The 21,257-nt window shown below is 35.3% G+C and overlaps 1 protein-coding gene across 3 annotated transcripts in view; it reads left to right on the top strand.

Moving 5' to 3' along the window:
• LOC149547820 (3-isopropylmalate dehydrogenase 2, chloroplastic-like) overlaps window positions 1-21,257 on the top strand; it is a 146,828-nt gene that overhangs the window by 34,641 nt on the left and 90,930 nt on the right. The window lies entirely within an intron of this gene.

Genomic DNA, 21,257 nt, shown 5'->3' with positions numbered 1-21,257 from the left:
CATTTTGGGGTTAAATTAGAATAAGCGAATTCTAATTCCAGTTTTGTATTTTGCCAACAAACGACGAATTGGCCAATGCGGATATTAATATTTTCCTATTCCCGTCCAATTCCTGCAACCAAACGGGGCCTAATGGAGCACCAAAGGAATCAACCATCTCAAGGGGAGATATTAAAGAAAAAGAAGAGCAAGGTAATGACATGTTTTATTTGCGAAGCATGCAGTAGTCAGTGAATTGCCTTAAGACTTTGAGAAGATTGTGCTTAGGCATGAAATAGTCCTAAAATTTCCTAAGGTTGCCATCAATGCCGAAGGGGGAGATTGTTGGTATAACTATCAAAATTGTCAAGTTATGAGACCCATGGAGGTTATTGGTGAGATAGGTTATAGAGTGTTGCCATTGATATCAACAAAGAATTAAAGTGTCAACCAGTATGAGAAAGGAAACTGGTGAGACAAGCCACGATACGAGTTTGTCCCAGGCAGAAGAGGATGAGATTGGAGTATGATGAAAGGACACATGAAGATAGGTGATCTTCACAATCACACTTAGACTAAATGGGCAAAGTGTAAGAGAACATTGAGAAGAAGACAACACATGAAGACAAGAAGTAGAGACTGGTTGCTAGACAAGACAAGAGGGATGACTAGTGAGATCAAGGCAATGAAATTGTTAAAAGGGAATAGGTAGGAATCTTGTGATTGGACATGTCATTAGGTAGGTGTAATTGATCTGACAACTTGGAGAATGCAGAGGAAGTTGTCACGTCGACCTCCAAAATGAAGATAGGAGGGGAGAATTCAAATTTGAATTCTTCTCAACGAGCAGACTGTAGTCACAAGAAACCCATGACTGGGCTATTAATGGAATGTACATCTGACACCCGCAACCTGCAAGAATGATGCATGATAAAGAAAGAAGCACATGTCAAACAAAGGCAAGAGAATTTGAATTTTCAATTCTCGCATTAGGGTTTGAAGCAAAACGAGCAAGAATTGTATATAAGGATTGTAGATTAAGAAGGTGGAATGCCAGAGAGCTAGGCCGATTGCAATCTCAGAAGAAAGGTGAGGAAGAAAAGGTGAAGACAAAGAGTGTGGATGTCAAGTGTGTTGAGTAAGAGCTAGTGAGCCAAACACACAAAGTACAAAAGTTCTAAAGCCAAGAGAAGTCAAGCACATAAGTGATTGAGTCTGGGTTGTAGAGCCGAGGAAGAGTAGGGCAAGCTGTAGACTGGTCCATGAGCATAAAGGAGATCTAAATCAAGCTAAGTAAAGTAGCTACTTTTCATAGGTTAACCATTATGTTCTCTTATAATTTCAACAACAAATCTCATTGAGGGTGGACTCTAACAAGTCTTTTGTATTAAATCCCCTAACAGGGTGACACATTCATTTGTGCGTCAAGTCCTTTAATCAAGCTACGTTTAACCAGGTATAGACTTTAATAGGTCTATTAAATCCCTTATCGGGTGACACTTGACAGTGTCTTTATAGTCTTCTAACAAGGATAAGCTCTTGACCTGACACAATCTAGAAGGGTCCAAGCTTCTTGAGCATCGTCTCACATTGTGGTTTTCATCTTAATCGGGTTTCTACGAGATAAATTTGTGTTATTTGGTGCTACCTTTCTATCTTGAATGATCTGCTATTTATCTTCTAATTGGTTATACCATAGTTCCAAGAATCACGGCGATTCATGCGATTCACGCGATTCGGCGATTCGATTCAAGCCAAACGATTTTTTGTGAATCGGTGAATCGAATCAGCGATAAAGGGTTTATGAAATAAGTTACTCACTAAATTTCAAGGGTTTTTTAAATTTTCCGATTCATGGCCGATTCGATTCCGATTCATGGCCGATTCACGATTTGATTCGGCCTTGCCGATTTCGATCCGATTCCGATTCTTGTTACTTTGGGTTATACTGAAGGCATGCATGACAATAAACAGGTTAAAAGTTAAAGTTTGAAGTTATCAGTATTGTATTGATTCACCTCCCCTCAGTATAATCATTAGTGAGTGGATCAACACTTTGGTCCCCTTGGCTGCCTATATGATGGGCGTGTTTGCAAATCAGTTCGACATCCCTCCAAAGCAATCATAGCTCATTATGAGCAGCAAACGTTTCCATTTTGGGAGTGAATTCTCCTTGGATTAGAGGAATTTTCTTTATAGCAATAACAGATGAACCTAAGGAAAAAAAACTTCTTGAATGGCAATAGTTTTGGGGCATGTTAAGGATGAAAAACCAATTTATTTTCCAGATGTTGTCATTGTTTCAATCAAAGATAAGAACGGGAGACCCAAATCTGGGCATATAATATTGTCAAATTCGTTTATTTTTCCAGAATTAATATTAAAATTTGCAAAGGGAAAGATCTTAAACTCGGAAAAATCCACTTTTACCTCCTTAATTGGGTTTTAATGCAATGTAATTTCATGGAAACTTAAAAATTTTCTGTAATTTTTTCTTATCAGTTTTGCAAACTTAATGATTTTCTCCTTTGTATTGCAAAATGAGTTCAAGAAGCAGAAGCTAGAAGACAAGGTGGTGATTAAGGCGTTAAATTTCAAGTGGATACTACAAGGAAATAGCTTAAGCTTGAGGATTCAAGTGAGAAGCAAAGATTCATGTTCAAGCTATCAACCCATAAATTTAGATTGAAATCAAGAGAAAATTTAAGAAAGCAAAGAAGATCCAACTACATGAGGACTTCTTCAAGGAGAATCAAGAATGATCAAGTCCATGGGTCCATGAAGACAAGTGATTCAAGTGAACACCGTGAGGAAATTTCAAAGGATAGAGATAATCTCAAATGTTGAGAGATACTTTCTAACAATCGAGCAAGAAATATTTACAGTTTTAACAAACAACTTCTTAAGTGAAGACTCAAAGCACATGATAAGGATGAGGTGCCACTAAGGTGTCTCCTCCAATTAGAAAATTCCAAATTCAAGCACAATCAATCCAATAATGCTAAGTGTCATGTTTTCTCATTGGTTGGAAAAATCATTGTAATTTTCTTATTGGCCCATAAATTAGTGACCTTATGTAATTGGTTATAAGTTTGGCAACCTTAAGTAGGGTTTGTAGGATTAAATCCTGGATCGATCTTGGCCCTTCATAATGGAACTACTATTTGTAATTTACAAGCTTAGGAGATTAGAGTAGGAGAGCTATCAGTGTAGTAGAGTAGAATAAATTAGCTAAGGGAGAGACTTGATGAATTTGTTGTTACAATGCTTGTCAAAGTAATTGATAATTCATTGTTCGTTTTTCATTGTATTACTTAATATTGCTTTGAAGTGTTGCACAGTTTTCTCAGTCTTTCACTTAGAGTAGATTTCTTTTCATGTTGGAGTAGTTCGGTTTAATGGAAGTTGTTGTGGATGTTTATTTTCTCGAGTTGAATAAATTTGGGCTAGTAGCCTCTTACTGATGGTGGGAGTGCCTTGTGTGATAAGCCAATGATTGAATATACTTCACTTCAATTGATGTTGAAGCATTAGTTTGCATGCATTTGATGGGATTGGAAACTAGATATTGATTTGAAAGCCATTCAAGTGTTCCTTAGAAGCTTGCACTAGTTGGGTGGAGTCGTTGGCGAGATTACAGCTACTAGAGTCCAAGTTCATCCATGATACCTTGGATTCAAAGTTAGGAGTAGAAGTGAGCTAGTTTATATTTTGAGATGAAGTGGAAAGGTTTGAAGATCAAAACTACATTTTCATTGCACGTTGTAAAGCCAAAGCTATAATATAAAGAGTTGATATACATTGAATGAATAGCGTAAGTCCCTTTGTGATAACCAACATATCACATCACCAAATTGAGTTAAGTAAACGATTAAGAAGGAACCTTGAAGTCATTTCATGATCACGAGAGGATTGAGTGCTTGGTGTTTCCCTGTGAAACATTGTGTATTTGATTCTGCATGTTATAGTGGAACAAAACTCACAAAACAAAACCTTGAACAGGAAAACAAGGCATGATAAAGGGGATCTCAAAAGCATCCACTCAAAGAATGAAAGTTTGGGAACCGATGGAGCTTTGTGGAGGAGCTGTTCTGGCAACTACAACAGCAAAATCTAGAAATAGATTGTCTAGCCACTCTCCACAAGGAAATAGTAAAATCTCTCTAAGGCTCCTTTGTGAAATATCTTCACTAGAACGCTGCATAATGCAAGGGTAAGAAAAAGAAAAAAAGAAGCAGTTTAACAATGTGTGTTTTAAAGCCTATACCTTGTGTTTGCATTTAATTATGTCTACTTTTCATATGCTCTGTGTCTTCATACGTTTATGTGTATACTTTGTTTCTTTATACGTTCATGTGTATACTTTGTATTTTCAAGTGTATGCTGTATGCGTGGTTCTATTTTTTGTTGATCTAGAATAATAGAATAGCTTAGAGTAAACTAAACGATATGAAATTGAGGCATAACATTGATTTTAGCAATTTCAATTTGCATCATTATGAGATGGCCTAGATCCTGTCTTTGGAAGATGAGAGAAAAATTAAATTGCTAAGTTCTCTACTATCAAATCATAATTCACATTCAAAACAAGGGAGAAGACATATATGATGATACCAATCTTGCAACAACAAAGGGTGGATTATGGATAGGTCTCAATGATCTTCCAATTATTGCTCGAGGACAAGCAATTTTGGGGAGGGAAGAACTGACATGACCTCGATTCAAAGCCCTAATAGTGATATTCTCTTCCTTTCCACATCAATTTTGTGAATTCTTGATGATACCAAACTTGCAACAACAAAAGGTGGATTATAGATAGGTCTCAATGATCTTTCAATTATTGCTCGAGGACAAGCAATTTTGGGGAGGGAAGAACTGTCATGACCTTGATTCAAAGCCCTCATAGTGATGTTCTCTTCCTTTCCACATCAATTTTGTGAATTCTCTAAGGGCCCGTTTGGTGGCGAGAATAGGAATACGAGAATAGGAATACGTATTCCAGATTTGTTATTCCAAGAATAGAAAATGGGAATACGTATTCCTATTCTATGTTTGGGTTATCAAGAATTTGATTGGGAATACGTTTATTCTATGTTTGGTTGTGCACAATAGGAATTGGAATACATTTTAACTTTTAAAAAAAATAAAAAATATAATATTCTTTCTCTTACATTTTATTGAGTTATTTTCGTTTTTTTCAATTTATTTTATTTTATGGAGTGAAGCTAAATTTTTTGAAATTTATTTATTAAAAAAATTAGACAAATCATAACAAAAATTCATGGTCATAGAATATATTCATTATTTCTACAAACCACAATCATAAATTAGTTACCATGATCATAAATAAGTTGTAAACAAAAAAATAGACAAATCGTTGTTAAATATGTCCATCGTTTCTACAGAAAATCATAAAAAATGTTATAGTCTACATAGTTGCTCTAACTTTTAACTTCATTTATGCACATGGTCCCAATATGCTAGTAAGATTGAAACAATTATAATACACAACATGCTTTGAAGAAACATGTTTTCACCCTCTCGTAATTTTCACAGCTTGCAATCATTACTTTCATGTGTTATAGATTTTGCTACGGTTGATGCCGACAGGACATCATCGACCCATTGAAAGTAATTACAGCCACTTTCCCCCTACAATACCAAATCTAAATTAGTGGTTGCCACAATAATTAGTTGTTACATAAAATGTAAACCTAGAAAAAATTAGTAACCACCTTTCTTGCATTTAGACAACACAAGAATTTATGTTCTGGATTATTCATTGTGTGCGAAGTCTTGAGTACTACAGGGCCAGCGCCACAATCACATATTGGTAAATTCAAATCCATCGACCCTTTATAAATAATGAACATATAAAACATTAAAAATTACATTCAATTACGAAGATGATATAATTTTACACATACATTAAAACACCAAAACTAGTAGACATCAATGTTACTCCATATTTCAAACCATTAACTATCTACAATATTTATAGATGCTAGACAAGATTATGAAAAAATAAGATATTTTCAGATGACTAGATGAGAAAAATTCCCTCATAAAATTGCAATGTATTAACAACTATTCAGATTTCATTAGAATCTTTTATAATACCTCAAGTAATCAATGCCTAAAACATAGAAAATAAGTCACATAAATGATAAGAAGTGTAAGGATTGGCACATAAGTCATCATTCCCGCTGTAGCAGGTTATAGGAAAATTAAGAACTACGACACCATTCAGCTTTAAGACACCATTCAACAAGTAATTTGTGCACTCATAGGTGCTACAAAGTGACACTTTTTTAATCCTTTCATCTTCAGCTGAAACTAGTCACAAGTATTGATATAACACAACAAAATCCAATACCACTGCAAATTATTAAATGAAAAGCCATTAAGCTGAATTTAATCCCTGAGGTTTTAAAAAAAACACTTATCCATTCATTGTTTTCTAAATTATATTGAAATGCTGCTAATGATGCTAATGCACAGCACTATTAAGAACAGCACTATTAAGAAGTGCTGCTAATGCAAAACATTTCCAGTGACCGGTAAATTTTTTTCCAGACATATGACAATGATGAAATTCCAGTGGTTTTCAACCCACATTAATGAGATATGGTAAAGATTATATTGTGTGCATTGAGGATCATCGTAGCATACTAGAGAATGTAAAGATGACAACTCATGGGAAGCATTGATTGAATTGGATATACAAACATAATAACAGCAGCAAATGAGTCAGCAAATAGTCCACAATGTTGTTTGTATGGAGATCCATCAAATATAAGCATAAATGTTAAAGAGTGACATTAGCATAAATGTTGGTTTCAGTAAAAATATTATAATCCTCCAAACTTATGTCTGATATAATCTTCTCTTGCCTCTGCATCCATCTCTAAGAACCAAATAGCCATTGTTGGTTCACGCATAAAAGTGTCAGATGCCCTAGTCATAGTATCCCGACTAAGTCCGGGGATTGCTTTCAAGGCAGCAAACAAATTGGAAGCATCTGTCTTAATATCCTCTTTATCAACTCTTATAGTGAGGCATTTTCATTCCCTCCTCTATCATATGGATACTTTCAGAAATCACATCCAAAGAAGCGGCCATGCTTGCCTTCCTCCTCTTTGGCCCTCTAGTCGTAGATGTGGAACGATTGTTTCTAGTGGATGCAGTGGATTGATTTGACTGAAGGAAATCTTCATCTAAATCAGCAGCAATGTTCATAGGTGTATTAAAACCCTCATCATCATCCAGATCAACAACCTTGTCAAAAAGGTTACCATCTTCAGTATCTTGTGGTGTTGCCGCTTCATTTCCTTCTGCAATGTCATTCCCGACAATGACTGCTAGATCATTAAAATAGGTGAATGGCTGCCTCCTATAAACTTTTGCAATCCTGATTTCATTTCTCTACACATTGGAAATATTAAATAATTAGATAAATTTTTGATATTAGAATTGAAAAACACTTTGAAGAGAACATCACCTTCAAAAGGTCATCCCATACACTATCCTCGCAATCCATGCATCGAGTTGTTTCATTCCAAGCGAACCCACTTGTATTCCGCAACTCTTTCATTATTCTATACACCGACTTCCACATTTTCAACTTATTTTTGAAGTTATCTTTAAGACATTTTTCCCTTTAAGATAAGCAGCTGTTGTATTGCTGCAACAAAACGAATATAAACAAGTCCATTAGTGCAAGGATTGGCACATAAGTCATCACTCCCGTTGTCATCACCTATTTATAACAATGTAGGAAAGCATGTAGATTACAAAATTTTGCCTAATCACGAGCATAAAGCATAAAGGATATTCAAAAATCATGCCATATTGCAAGCCAAAAGAGAGAGTGCACAATAACAGATCATTCACATGGACGATATAGCCACTGAAATTTAGAAGTGCATGTGCAAAGGTCCAGACTCACTAATAAAAGCAGAGCACAGCCATGAAGCACCGTCAACAACAATCCAATAACTCAATAGACTACTACAACCAAAAAAGGTCTGCCCAATTTAGACAGCATCAAACTTAGCTAAGAATAGAAAAGAGCCATTAAACACTACCAGTAGCAACATAATAAATCAATATAAATCTACTACTACAACCAAAATGCCCAATTAACAAGTTATTAACTTAGCCGAGAATAGAAAAGAACCATAAAATATGATCAATAAAAATCACGTTAACTCGATATACCAATAGAATAAAGCCATTAAACACTATTAGTAGCAATCATAATAAATCAATATACTACTACTACAATAGCCATAATGTCCAATTAAGAAGTCGTTAACTTAGCCAAGAACAGAGAAGAGCCACAAAATACCATCAACAGCAATCATAACTCAATATACAACAACAACTATTGCCCAATTCACAAATCACTGAACATAAAAAGAGCAATGGCTCAAAAATACTTACATCAGTTTTGTCAATAACAAGCACTTTGTGACCAGGATGGGCAGCTGCATAAGCAGAAGACACCTGATAAGCTAAAGTGGTCTTTTCCACTCCACCCCTATGGTTTGCAAAACAGTGATCTGAAATCACAGGTATTTTCGTCTCTTCAAACACAGACCTCAAAACACTTTACTCTGTTTCAATCGATGCTCTTCTCAATAGAACTTTAAACCCCCACTTTGAATTGGATTTTCCCTCTTTCAAACAATTTATAAAATTAGAACTGACATGAGAATTAATTTAATATCAACGAGAATGACAAAAGAACGTCACGTAGAGGTGCATGGAGGCAACCATAAAGAGTATTTTGTGAGTACAGCAGTTTAGTAGCATGACTTATTAATGTAAATATAGGAATTTTGCCAGCATAACTAGGAAGGAGACCCAAATGGCTTTCAAATATCACTTAAATGTAGCTGCGGGGGCTCTCTTCTCTAGTTTTGTTCTATAGCTATTCTTGGTTGCAGGTCTGTTTTTTTGTCTGATTTTTGTTTTGATGCAAAAAAAAATCTTGGGGTTTGAGTAAGTTGCCGTCCTGAGGATAATGGATGTACCCATGTAGTTTGGAGGGCTGTTAATGGTGGTTGGTTGCTGATCAGGAGCACAGAGCATGTATTTCTCAAGCTTTGACGGCATCATTTGAGATTATATTTTTGTTTTGTGCTTTTCAATCCTTTGGCTATTTTAGATTTGGAAAATTTTGTTTTTTTAAAAATTTGCTCTTGATCAGTAGCTGCCATTCAGTGCTAAAGAGGGTGCAAAGGGTTCTGGGTTTCTGAGCTGTACGTATTGATTTTGATGGTGTAAATTTTCATTTGGATTTTGATAAATCCTTTGATCTCAGGGAGGAAAGCACATAGTTTTCCATAGCTAGTTCCAAGCTAGTTTGTGACTGCCACTAACAAGGAGGGGCCATTATTAGCCAACTTATTCACTAGTTGCCATTTGAAGGGTTTTACCCATTTTCCATTTCCAAGAAAAAGGAAAGGAGTGTAGTTTCTGCCACAATTTCGTCTCAATGTTGGCAGATTGTGATAGAATAACCCTATCATGCTAGCTTGAGAAGCCTATGAAGGATCAGGCAGCCGATTTTGGGACTAATCATTGTTACAAGGATTCACCAAGTTCCATTGGCGATGATGGAGTAAACATAAACATATGGAGTGCTCTACTAGAGGATTTAATGGACAAGATATTCTCATATTTGCCCCTGACAAGCATACTTCGTCTTCGTTGTGTTTGCAGGAGATGGAACTTTCTGGTTCAATCAAAGAGATTCCAGAGTGCTCTGTCAAGGGTTTGTACTCCAAGGCCATGGTTTATCCTCTGCACAATTGGAAGAGCATCATGTTCATATGATCCATCAATGAACAAATGGCACACCATCATCAGGCCTGCCAGTGCCAACAGCAGTGCAAAGCTTCAAAATGGATCGGTAAGAGTATCACCATTAACATCCATATTAGCAATATCAGGGAGCCTACTTTGCCTAGGCAATCAAGCTGCAGAATGCAGAGTCCTTTTAATATGCAATCCCATCACCAAAAGTCAAAGGCATCTGCCTAGAATGCTGCAAGTCAGCCATATACATCATGTTATAATGCATATCAGAGTAATGTACATGATGAATCAATGGTGAGACAATTTCATGTCACTCAATCCGAAATAATTTAATCATATATCAGTGTTAATGAATCAACAGTCTATATAAAGTGTCGATGCAAGTATTCTAGTTCTTCAAAATTGAAGTTAAAAGTGTCAATATGAGAAAAAGAAAACTAACGTCGAGATCTACAGTCCTCCCACATCCTTTGTGCTATTTCATCTCGAAACTTTCCCCAGTCATCTCTAGCTCGCAGAGTCATCCCATAAGTGTCAAGGATTGGCACATTTATCCCATCACGATCATCTTCATCTTCAATTTCCAGATCGTGTGGAACCCCATCCTCTATCGTAATAAAATTGTGTAGTATGCAACATGCTAATATGATCTTTGTTTTGAGTTGCGATATTATAGGACGTTGCATGCGTTAGGATAGGAAATTGTTGCTTCAAAATACCAAATGTGCGCTCAATCACATTCCTAAGAGAGGAGTGTCAGTGGTTAAACAATTCATGTGCATTGTTGATTGGGTTTTCCTTGGAAAACTCCTTTAGGTGATATCGCGTACATCGATAAGGGGCGAGAAATCCAGGAACATTTGGATAGCTGGCATCAACTAAATAGAATTTTCCTATACAAAGGGATAGAAAAGTTATAGATTAGAAATCACATAAAAACTATGTATTACAATAATGACAATATAATCCTTAATTATAGGATTTAAGATGCCTGGGGGAACTAGTAGTGTATCTGCTCTTGATAGAGCTGAAGCAAGAACACAACTATTTGCAGCTGACCCTTCCCAACCAGCAAGAACATATTGAAACTTGTAGTCAAATGAACATACGCCTAGTACATTTTGTGACAAGTTTCCTTTTCTATCACGATATTTTGTCTGCTTGTCCACATCAACGGTAACTGGTATATGGGTTCCATTGATTGCTCCAATACAATCCTAGTGTATAAAATATTATTATCAAATATATACGAATATACTTAAGACTCAAGCAACAAAATACATGTCAGTAGGAGATGTACCTTGAAGTATGGATCAAAACGCTCTTTCCCAACAATTCCTAGAGGAGTAGTTGGAGAAGGGGGCAAAAAGTAAATGCTATGGAGTGATATGATAGCCTTCAAGACCTTATGGAAGTAGTGACTTACTGTCTCTCCTGAGTGACCAAAGTTATGGTCAATCTTACGATTCCTTAGATTGTGGCCAAGGGTATGAAGGAACATGACCAATTGTTCTTCCAATTTCATGTTTATTGTATCTTGAATGCTCCCGTTCTCCCTTAGAATATTGGAAAGCTTGAAGAAAGCTCCTCTACTCATTTGTATTTGGTCGTGACAATCTGTGTCATTGGAATATATAATACGTTTATAGAAAGGACAAGTAGCTCTTCTTCGCTTACGCCTATGTATTCTAGCATCTTCGTAAGATGCTACTATGAATACTGCTTGGGTGGCAAGCAAAACAGAAAGTACATGCAAGAGTGTGATCTTCCTATCGATGCTTCCTTGAACTTTTAAATATTAGCAGGATCCATTGAATGACCTATAATCACATAAAGGAGTTATTGTTTGACATAAAAACATAAAAAACATAAAAACATAAAGGCACAAAAACATGAAAACACATTTTCCCCATATGTAACCTATTTATCCTTACAATTATTACCTAAAACAAGTTACAGGACTGAATATGATGCAGGGGCAGCTGAGAATTGGAAAGGTACATGATTAACTATAGCAAGTATAAATTTTATAATTAACAATATATTTTCCCACAAAATGAATTGCAATGTTTTATGATTATGTTGATCACTATATTCTCTTTCTAATGAATAACATTATGTCCTATTCACCCATCATTTGTCCTATTGAGGTTAACTACACTTCGATTCAATTTTTTTTCCTTATTTTACCAAACTGAGAGTTAAGTTGCTAGTTGCAGTTCAAATTTTTAAAATTTTAAGGATATGTAACTGTAAATGGTAATAAATCTTAAGGATATGTAACAATATGAAGGCAGTTCAAACAAAATGATGTAGATCTATTTAAGGAATTACATGATGAATGCAATTCGATTCAAGTGAGCAGAAAACTAGAGCTTTGTGAGCATACAATTTAATTTAATTTAATAGCTGACAAGGATGGCATAGATCTTTCAAACCTTGCCCACCTAGCAATCCCTAACTGGTATGTTCTCTTTCTACACTCTCTATATTCTCCAGCTATATTTATAATTTGTAGTTTTAATTGGTGATTAAAAATGTTTTGTTTAGATCAATTAGAACATGGTATATTTCATATGGTAGATTTTTATTTTTATTTACTTTGCATAGTGATGTAGATCTTGAATCTGGTTTGCTTTTCAATTAAAAATAAATTGAGTAATATATTAGATTTTAAAATTCTATTACTAATTATATATTAGACGGGAAATAAGCCAAAACTTGAAATAAAAGTTGTTGAACAAATGCAGAACAAATACTTTCTCTTGAAAATGTGAGAGAGAAACTTAAAGCTGCTGACCAAATTTTTGTATTGGAGTTTTTGAAGATTATCAATGAACTAACTGCTAGTTTTTTAAACAGGGGTTAAATGCAATAATAATGATAACATTTGTGACTCACTGCTAATGAATAATCACATACTGTTTTGCATATCACAATGGTTATCTAAATAAACAAGGTGAAAGTTGGGATTGCATGATACAAGGGCTGAGAAAGAAACAAAAGTTGGCTGTAAGGATGCTTTAATAACAGGCATTCAGCTTACCCTAACATGAATATATGCCTTTATAAAATAACATGAACTATTAATAGAATACAATAGGGAATGGCATATAATGAGATCCGGACCATGCTGTTAACTTCCCCAAATCGTAAGCTATGTATGTCACTGCCATAAATACTGATGGGATATGAAGCTCTGTTTAATGATACCATTGAGGTATCATAAGTTGAAAAGTTTTCAGAAGCCCCGTACTTGTCCACAACAAAAAGCTAGAGGAGGTAATTCAAATTATGTCCACATCATGAACAAAAGAGCATACATATAACAGAATCTGCTAATTCAAATTATCAGACATTGTATGTCATGTATGTCAATTCTCTCTCGTATGTCCCCAAATCAAAACTAGTACTATCCATTAATAGTGAATGATTTTTAAGTGAGGAAGACGACAATCACACAAGTTGCTAAAGTTAAAAACAAGCCTCAATTTGAATACTCTCAAATCACTTGAAATGTTCTGATATTTTTAAATAATTTATGCACGTGTGAAAAACCAATAGCTCAAATTGCTAATCAGTAAATTAGAACTTACATATACATAGAAGTAAATGATATATACCAAAATCTATTACAACTCAAAAGAGACAGAAAAAAAATCTAAAAAATTAACATAGGTATCTTTCAAACCCTACAGTAGAATTCTGTGTGTGGCTTTGAGCACAAGTGATCTAATAAGCCAATGGTAGCTACAGCCCATACTCCTTCACTGTGTTGTTGGCTGAATACTAGGAAGTTAACTTCTCTAGTTTGAACCACTCGAGAAGGAACTTGCATTTCCATGTATGGGGTGGTCAAATTTCAAAAATTTGTCCCACAAGGCACCCAGTAACAAAGTTTCAAATTTTAAGAATAAGTCGTAAAAAGTATACCAGTTGTAATGCCCCATGCATGTATCGCTAGATATGACTTCCAGTGTGGCTGTTTTGGACAGAATATATGGAAAAACTTCTTTCCATCGGTTTGGAGTTGTGTCACAAATGCAATATTTTAATATCAGTATAGAGAATTCGAGCATCTACATGGAGGAAACACAAATCTGCTGGCCGAGTACAATCTCAGAGCCATTTGCCCTTGTAATATGTCATGTCAAATCAGGCATTGAAGAGGAAATCTATTTGATAAAAATATCAATGTGAACAATCGTCTGCTGTGAAATCACCAGACTCGGGAAATCCATTGTTTACATACCTGTGAACAATCGTCTACCGAAAAGTTTGTATAAGCTTCTTCCGCCAATGCCGTGAGACCAAACCCCCTGTAGAAGCTTCTTGCTGCCAGTGCTGTGAGAGAAAACCCTAAACACAACCATTCGAACACGCCATATTCAGCATAGCAAAAGCACTATCCAAAACCAAAACGCAAAAAAGCACGAAAATGGAAAACGAAACACTACTCTATACCTGATAAAAATGGAGGATCAACTGCAATGGATGTGAGCTGAAAAATGAGCGGCAAACGGATGAAAGGGAAAGTTGAGGGCACGGACCTGAAATTTTATATTTTCTAACAAAGTAATGTATGGAATAGGAATAAGTATTCCTATTCCATCTATTTTGGTGGATTTCTATAAGCCCATTTTTGGGGTAAAATTGGAATACTTATTCCGGTCATATTTCTATTCCCGTTTCAAAGTTATTGCACCCAAACAAAGAATAGGGATACACGAATGCCTATTCCAAGGGTATTCCTGTTGCCAAACGGGCCCTAAGAGACAAAATTACAATAATGGATCAAAGTCAATGTTGCATACATAAAACAAGACTTATTATCGATGGTGGTTAACTGAAAGATTTAAGTCAAAACATAATAAAATTGTTTATATGAGACAACAATGATAGAAGATGTAAGTCAACTTCCGCAAATCAACCATTAGTGCCTTTGATTGATAAGAAATTCACAATAATTAATATGACAACAAAGGCAAAAATATAAATATACCACTTGAGTGGGGAATCACATATTCTGGTTGATATAACCAAGACTATATTGATTAGTCATAAGTCATGGAGTAATGAATGAGGCCAAGAGACCCTCATGGCAATTTGGCTTAGGAATGTGGCATCATTACTGAGAGCCATTATGAGTCAACAAATAAGAAATGACAAGAATCACATATGAATAAAACGATAAATGACGAGTTCTTTTATTGAATTAGATAGTTGGTGATTACCATAGTCCTTATCGTTGTTGTGCATGTCTGGAGAATTGACTTTTGATCCTATTGGTCCCAAACGATCAGATTGAGAAATCCTCAGAGTATGCCAAATTTCTTTTAGAGACTTCTCATCTGATCTGGTCAATGAATGAGATTAACCAATTTATGGTTGAATTCCCTTACACTACAAGCTCTGTAGGACCTAAGCGAGTAAACCTATTCTTCAATTGTATCCTATTCTTCAATTGTATCTCGAAGTTGGATCTTTGTATAACACATTTACTATGATCCTTCTAGTTCTAATCTCTATCGTACAATGGCATAGAATGACAAGTTTGTTGATCAAGGCTGTTTTTTGCACTGATACCATATTAGAAATATAGGTAGAGAGAGAAGTTGCAAGAATAAAAAATAGGATATATGTGCTTCTTAATTTTCAATCATGTAGATCACACTTATATAAGAGTTCAATCTCCTACATTATAGGGACACTCTCTAGTAATATGAGTTGCTTTAACAACTCACACACTTACAATCTCTCCTACAATTTATAAATACTCTATTAAACCAAACTACTATTATATTCTAACAATAATATTAATTTGTTTGTCAACAATTTTATAGCTAAACTAAACACTTACGTGAATGCTAATTCCCAACATGCATAGATGCAGATTGGGTAGGTAATGTTGATAATAGAAAAAGCATAAGTAGAAGTGCATTCTTTCTTGACATTTGTCTTGTATCTTGGATAAGCAAGAAACTCGCATTGGTTTTACTATCTACCTCAGAGGAAGGGTATATTGCAGTAGTAACTTGTTGCACACATGTCCTACAGATGAAACAAACATTGGAAGATATCAAGGTTGAAAATGAGCATCCCCATTCCATTCTTTGTGATAATCAATGTAACACCAGTATTGGGGTACGTTGGGATGACAAGATGTCGGGACAAGTTTCTATGACGTGGGGAAAATGGGCCTCATTTTTGGGACGACGAGGGGACGGCCAGGGGATGGCGGCAAGGGGAGGACGAGGCAGGGTGGGGTGTTGTTGGCATACATATAGAACTTGAAATGCTAGTTATGAATTGATGTTTCAATAGAACATACCAAATTAAAATACTTGAGCATAGAAAAATTGTAACATAAACTAGAACCATTGAACATTCAACATATTAACATATCACGTATCCAATAGTAACATTCAAAATTCAAAATTTAAATAGAAATTTAAGTACCCATCCTAGTGGCGAAATGGTTGCAGAGTGGCAGAGGTGGAGGTACTTGTGTACTTAAGTACCCAGTGCGGGGATGTCTCAGGGACAAGTACTTTGAGGTTTGGGAGGGGGGTTCGAGTCCCCACGTTACATTGGTGATAATACAAGTGCCATTAACTTTTTAAAGAATTTAGTAATATACTCAAGGACAAAACTTTTTTTGATTAAGTACCTTTTTTGAATGAGCAAGTACTTGAGCAGCAAGAAAGTTGGACTATGCTGCTATTAAAGACCAGATTATAGACATCTTCAGGAAGGCTCTTCGAAAAGAGACCTCTGAGTACTTGTGAGAGAATCGGGAGTGATGTTCGTCTCATCCATTTGCCAATTTTTCAAGGGAAGCCTATGTTCTTGGGAGCTATTCAGTGCATTATTCAGTTAGCCCGAGATACTCTTTTCCATTGATGTCAAACAGTCAAAGGGGGAGAAGATAATGGCATTTTGGTTAGGGTGAGGTGTATAACCCATTTGCATTCAGAAGACTTTTAACAATCTGAAAACAAACTTTTACAAGGTTGCTGCTAATTACAAAGTGGGAGATTATTGAATTATGTCATCATTGATGTCAACTAATTAAGAGCAGAAATGAAGGCAAAGATGAAGACTTTTATTCAGTGTAACATGGGAACTCACACCCCCCTCCCAAACCTCGAAGTACCTGTCCCCGAGATGTCCCCGCACCGGGTACTTGAGTACCCAAGTACCCCCATCTCTACCATTCCCCAAAAATGTCGGTGCTGGGATGGGTACTTGAATTTCCATTTGATTTTTGATTTTTGAATGTTACTATTGGGTGTGTCATATGTTACCATGTGGAATGTTCACCGATTCTAGTTCATGATGCAATTTCGCTATGTTGAAGTATTTTAATTTGGTATGTTCTCTTGAAACATCATTTCATAACTACCATTTCATGTTCTATATGTATACCATAAAACACCCCTCCCTATCTTGTCCTCCCCTTGCCGCCGTCCCTTGGCCATCCCCCCACCATCCCGAAAATGAGGCCCATTTTCTGCCCATCCTAGAAACTCGTCCCATCGTCTCGACGCACCCTAGTACCGATGTAACACTGCTTTTATTTAGCATACATCATTATATTCGAGAGAAAAGCAAATTAAATGAAACATAGTTTGTAGACTTGGATTGGAGAGTACTCGGCAGGCCCAAAAGTTTCAAATCAGCAAAAACTTGATGAAAACTCGACAGCTTAGAAAAAACTAAAAACTAAAATCTCTTAAAGAACCATACTTTTTTTGAAAAATTCATTTACAGATTGTATTAAATTAAAAATTGACATCTTGATAGAGAAAATGCATGGTTTTATAGCAAAAACAGGATTTGAAAAACACACATTAACCAGCGTTTTACCTGCATCAACGTTTTTACCTATGGTTTTTTGTGTCTATAAAAATGCGAGAGTTAAACTTTTGAGTACTCACCCAGCAGAAAATATACAGAGTACTTGGCAGCTCTCAGAGTTCTCCGAGAGTTTGCAAACTATGAATTGAAGTATTACTTTTTTTGACACAAACCCCTCGAAGAAAATATAAATAAATATATACATTAGACCTGTTTGAGATGACCATATTAAGAAAAAAAACATATAATCCTTATGCAAGTGCCTGATTTGCCTATGGTGAAAACAAATTTGATAAACATATGGTTGGGCTGACCCCTTCATGATTTTAGGATCCATTTTATGGAGGTGTTTTTTTATTAAATTCTTTTGCAAGGGCTGACCTCTTGAATTGTGGCATCATTGAGGAAGAAGTTATTTCAAAATTAAATATCTTTGATGCACGTCTTCTTGGCTGACCTATTTTGAAGGATTGCAATCATTGGGTGAAGAGTTGCTTGGTCGGGTATAAATAAGAGTTTTGGAGGATCTTCTATTTGTTTCTTTTTCATTGAAAACCCTTTATTAGAGCAGAGATAAGGAGCAGACCTAAATTAGACTTAAGGACATTTTGTTAGCAGGTTATAAAGGCTTATTTCAGACATAATGGGTAGATCAAAGGCAGATCTTTTCTGACTGTGTTTCCAGATTTCAGAGCATCTATTGAAAAACATTATTGCCGTTCTGAGTGTAAGTTTTAAGAAGTTCAAGGCAGATATTGTTGAAGCCCTTGAAGGGGATCTAAAGTAGATCCAATTACATTTTATAAACACTTTGCATTTCAAAGATTGGTTCTACTCTGCTAGGTCTGAGGTTGGAACCTCTTATGCAAGAGATCAGAGTCTCTTGCTGAGTTGGTATTAAGTGGAGGGGATTGGTGTCTCATGGTTTGAAGTCTATGAAGTTGTAAGAAGATCTTTATAAAATCAACATTTTGCTTTTGTTTTCTTCCTCAAAGGTTTCCACATAAAATCATGTGTGTATCTTTTGTGCTCAAATGTTAGATCTAAATTGGGTAGATGCTTTGATTATTGCTAAAATTATAAATTGAATTGGCCTTATACTGATTTGTTGAAGTATAGCATCAGTCGAAGTGATACCGAGTATTTGAATTCATGATTTATATGAACCTTGTTTTATGCCTTATATTATTGATAGGAATAATATATACATACTTATCAAATCGGGCTCATATCATTGAAAGATCGGGCTCTTATCCTTGAAGAGACTATTGTGTTAGCGGGGTTCGTGAGTATATTTGTTACTGCCACCAATTGAAAGCAAACTAATTGTATTTGTTTATGCACCGAATAGTAATCAGTTATGTCCACGTAGGGACATGACCCTGCATTACCGTTGGCCATGTAGAGTCATGTCTCTATGGGGAGATGACTTTCTTCATATATAATAAAGAGCAATCATGGAGGATTGATATCAATCACAAGGCATATACAGTCCAAACGATCGCTCTCTCTCCAGCAAAAAAAAGATATTACTCAAGACAAGTTCGTCGATCCTTCATTGCTATTCAAGTTTGAATAGTGTCACAAACAGACTGCCACTCAAGTTCGAAGATCTGCACCATTAGGACAAGACAGTCAAACTGTTATATCAGTAAGTAAATCTGAATCTGTACAGTCTAATAATAGTTTATATCTCTATCAGAGATCCTGCATTTACATGGTATTAGAGCCATCCTGATAGGGAATTCTATAATTCAGAATTAAAATTAAATATCTCAGATTTATCAATATTAGAATTTTATCCTCAAAATTCAAAATGGTTAATCATGTAAGATTAGAGGATAGAGGATAGACATGAGGGAGCATCAAATTTTTCGTCATGGAAAATTTGAGTCATGATAGTACTAAGAGAAATTGAGTGAGAAGAATATATAGAAACAAACAAATCTATACCTGAAAATGAACTAGATAAGATGAAATGGAAAAGGCACAACAACAAGGCCATGAAAATTATTATAGCCTCTTTGAAGGATCATATTCTTCCCTCCACATCCAATCTTAAAACTGTTTTTGAAATCTTTTCCACTATAAAGAATACTTTCAAAATTAATAACACAAGCAGATTGCTAACATTGAAGCAAGATCTACTATATGTCAAGATGAATAATGGAGAAATTGTTACGTCCTATTTCCTAAGAATCTCAGAATTGAAAGATCAAATTGTGACCATTGGAAATGAAGTAGATGACAAAGAACTTAGCATCATAGCTCTAAATGGACTACCACTATCTTGGGAGACATTTATTTGTGGACTAAGTTCTCGACCAGAACTTCCTAAGTTTGAACTACTAAAAAATGAATGCACTCAAGAAGAGTCAAGAGTAATTATGAGAGGAATCATTTCAAATCCAGAGGGAGAATTTCAAGCTCTCCAAATCAGTACCTATAATAAGAGAAAAAGAAAGGGAATTCATCAAAACAACAAGGAATTCAACAAACTATATAAGAAAAGAGATTGGTCCAAAGTACAATGCTTCAAATGTAACAAATTCGGTCACACTCATAACATCTGTTCGGAATGGGAGAAAATTCAAGCAGCCCTAGCGGAAGTTAAGTATGAAAAAGATGAAAATCTTGCACTTTAAGTTGTTGAACAAAGAGATAAAGTGAATGGATTTAAAAGAGAATCCCAAAATGAGGAATCAGAGGGAGAGTGATACATTTCCAAAGTTTGAATACCTAAATGACACATGCAATGTTGCCAGCTCTAAAGATAAATCAGTTATCTGTAAATTCAGTTTTTCTCATCAATATAAGCATATTGAATCAGAGATATGGTACATCAAGATGTTCTCAAGTTGGTTTACATAATTACAAATGAGCAAACAACGGATATTCTTACCAAACCTCTTGCCAATATTAAATTGGAATATTTCAGAGGTAAACTTGGTATGATCAAATTGTAAATTTGAATATTGAATTTGAGTTTTTCAATTTTATATGTGTTTATGCTTCTAGTTGAATAGTTGCATTAGATATGTAATGAAAGATGACAATCTTTCAAAGACATATATTCAGATGGTAATCATTGTAAGGTGACGATCTTACAAATGATAGACCTGTTATCATGATAAATTATGGTTTTGTTCCAAATACACCGGAAGTCATTGATAACGAATGCCTTATGATTACTCTAGATATTGTTTTGGCCAATTAGAGATCATAATATACGTTATGGTAGTGTTCATAACATGGTGATTGTAATTATTTGACAAGTCACTATTGCAGAGTGTTAAAGTTAGATAATGTGTTGTGTATAGATATCCTTAATACTCATATCTCATAAAATCTTTGTCACTTCTCCCTGGCTAAGAGGGAGTGTTGAAGTATAGCATCAATCGAAGTGATACTGAATATTTGAATTCATGATTTAGAACATTGTTTTATGCCTTAGATCATTGATAAGACATATATGTGTGTGTGTGTGTGTGTGTACACACATATATGTTTATACGTGTACACACACACACACACACATATATATATATGTGTGTGTGTGTGTGTGTGTGTGTACACACATATATGTTCATATG

The sequence above is a fragment of the Cupressus sempervirens genome, chromosome 7 (genome assembly GCF_028749045.1).
Source record: "Cupressus sempervirens isolate cs-2001-9-10 chromosome 7, ASM2874904v1, whole genome shotgun sequence".
Lineage (NCBI taxonomy): Eukaryota > Viridiplantae > Streptophyta > Pinopsida > Cupressales > Cupressaceae > Cupressus > Cupressus sempervirens.
Note: the sequence above shows the minus strand (reverse complement) of the source record. Positions and strands in the feature narration are given on the sequence as shown.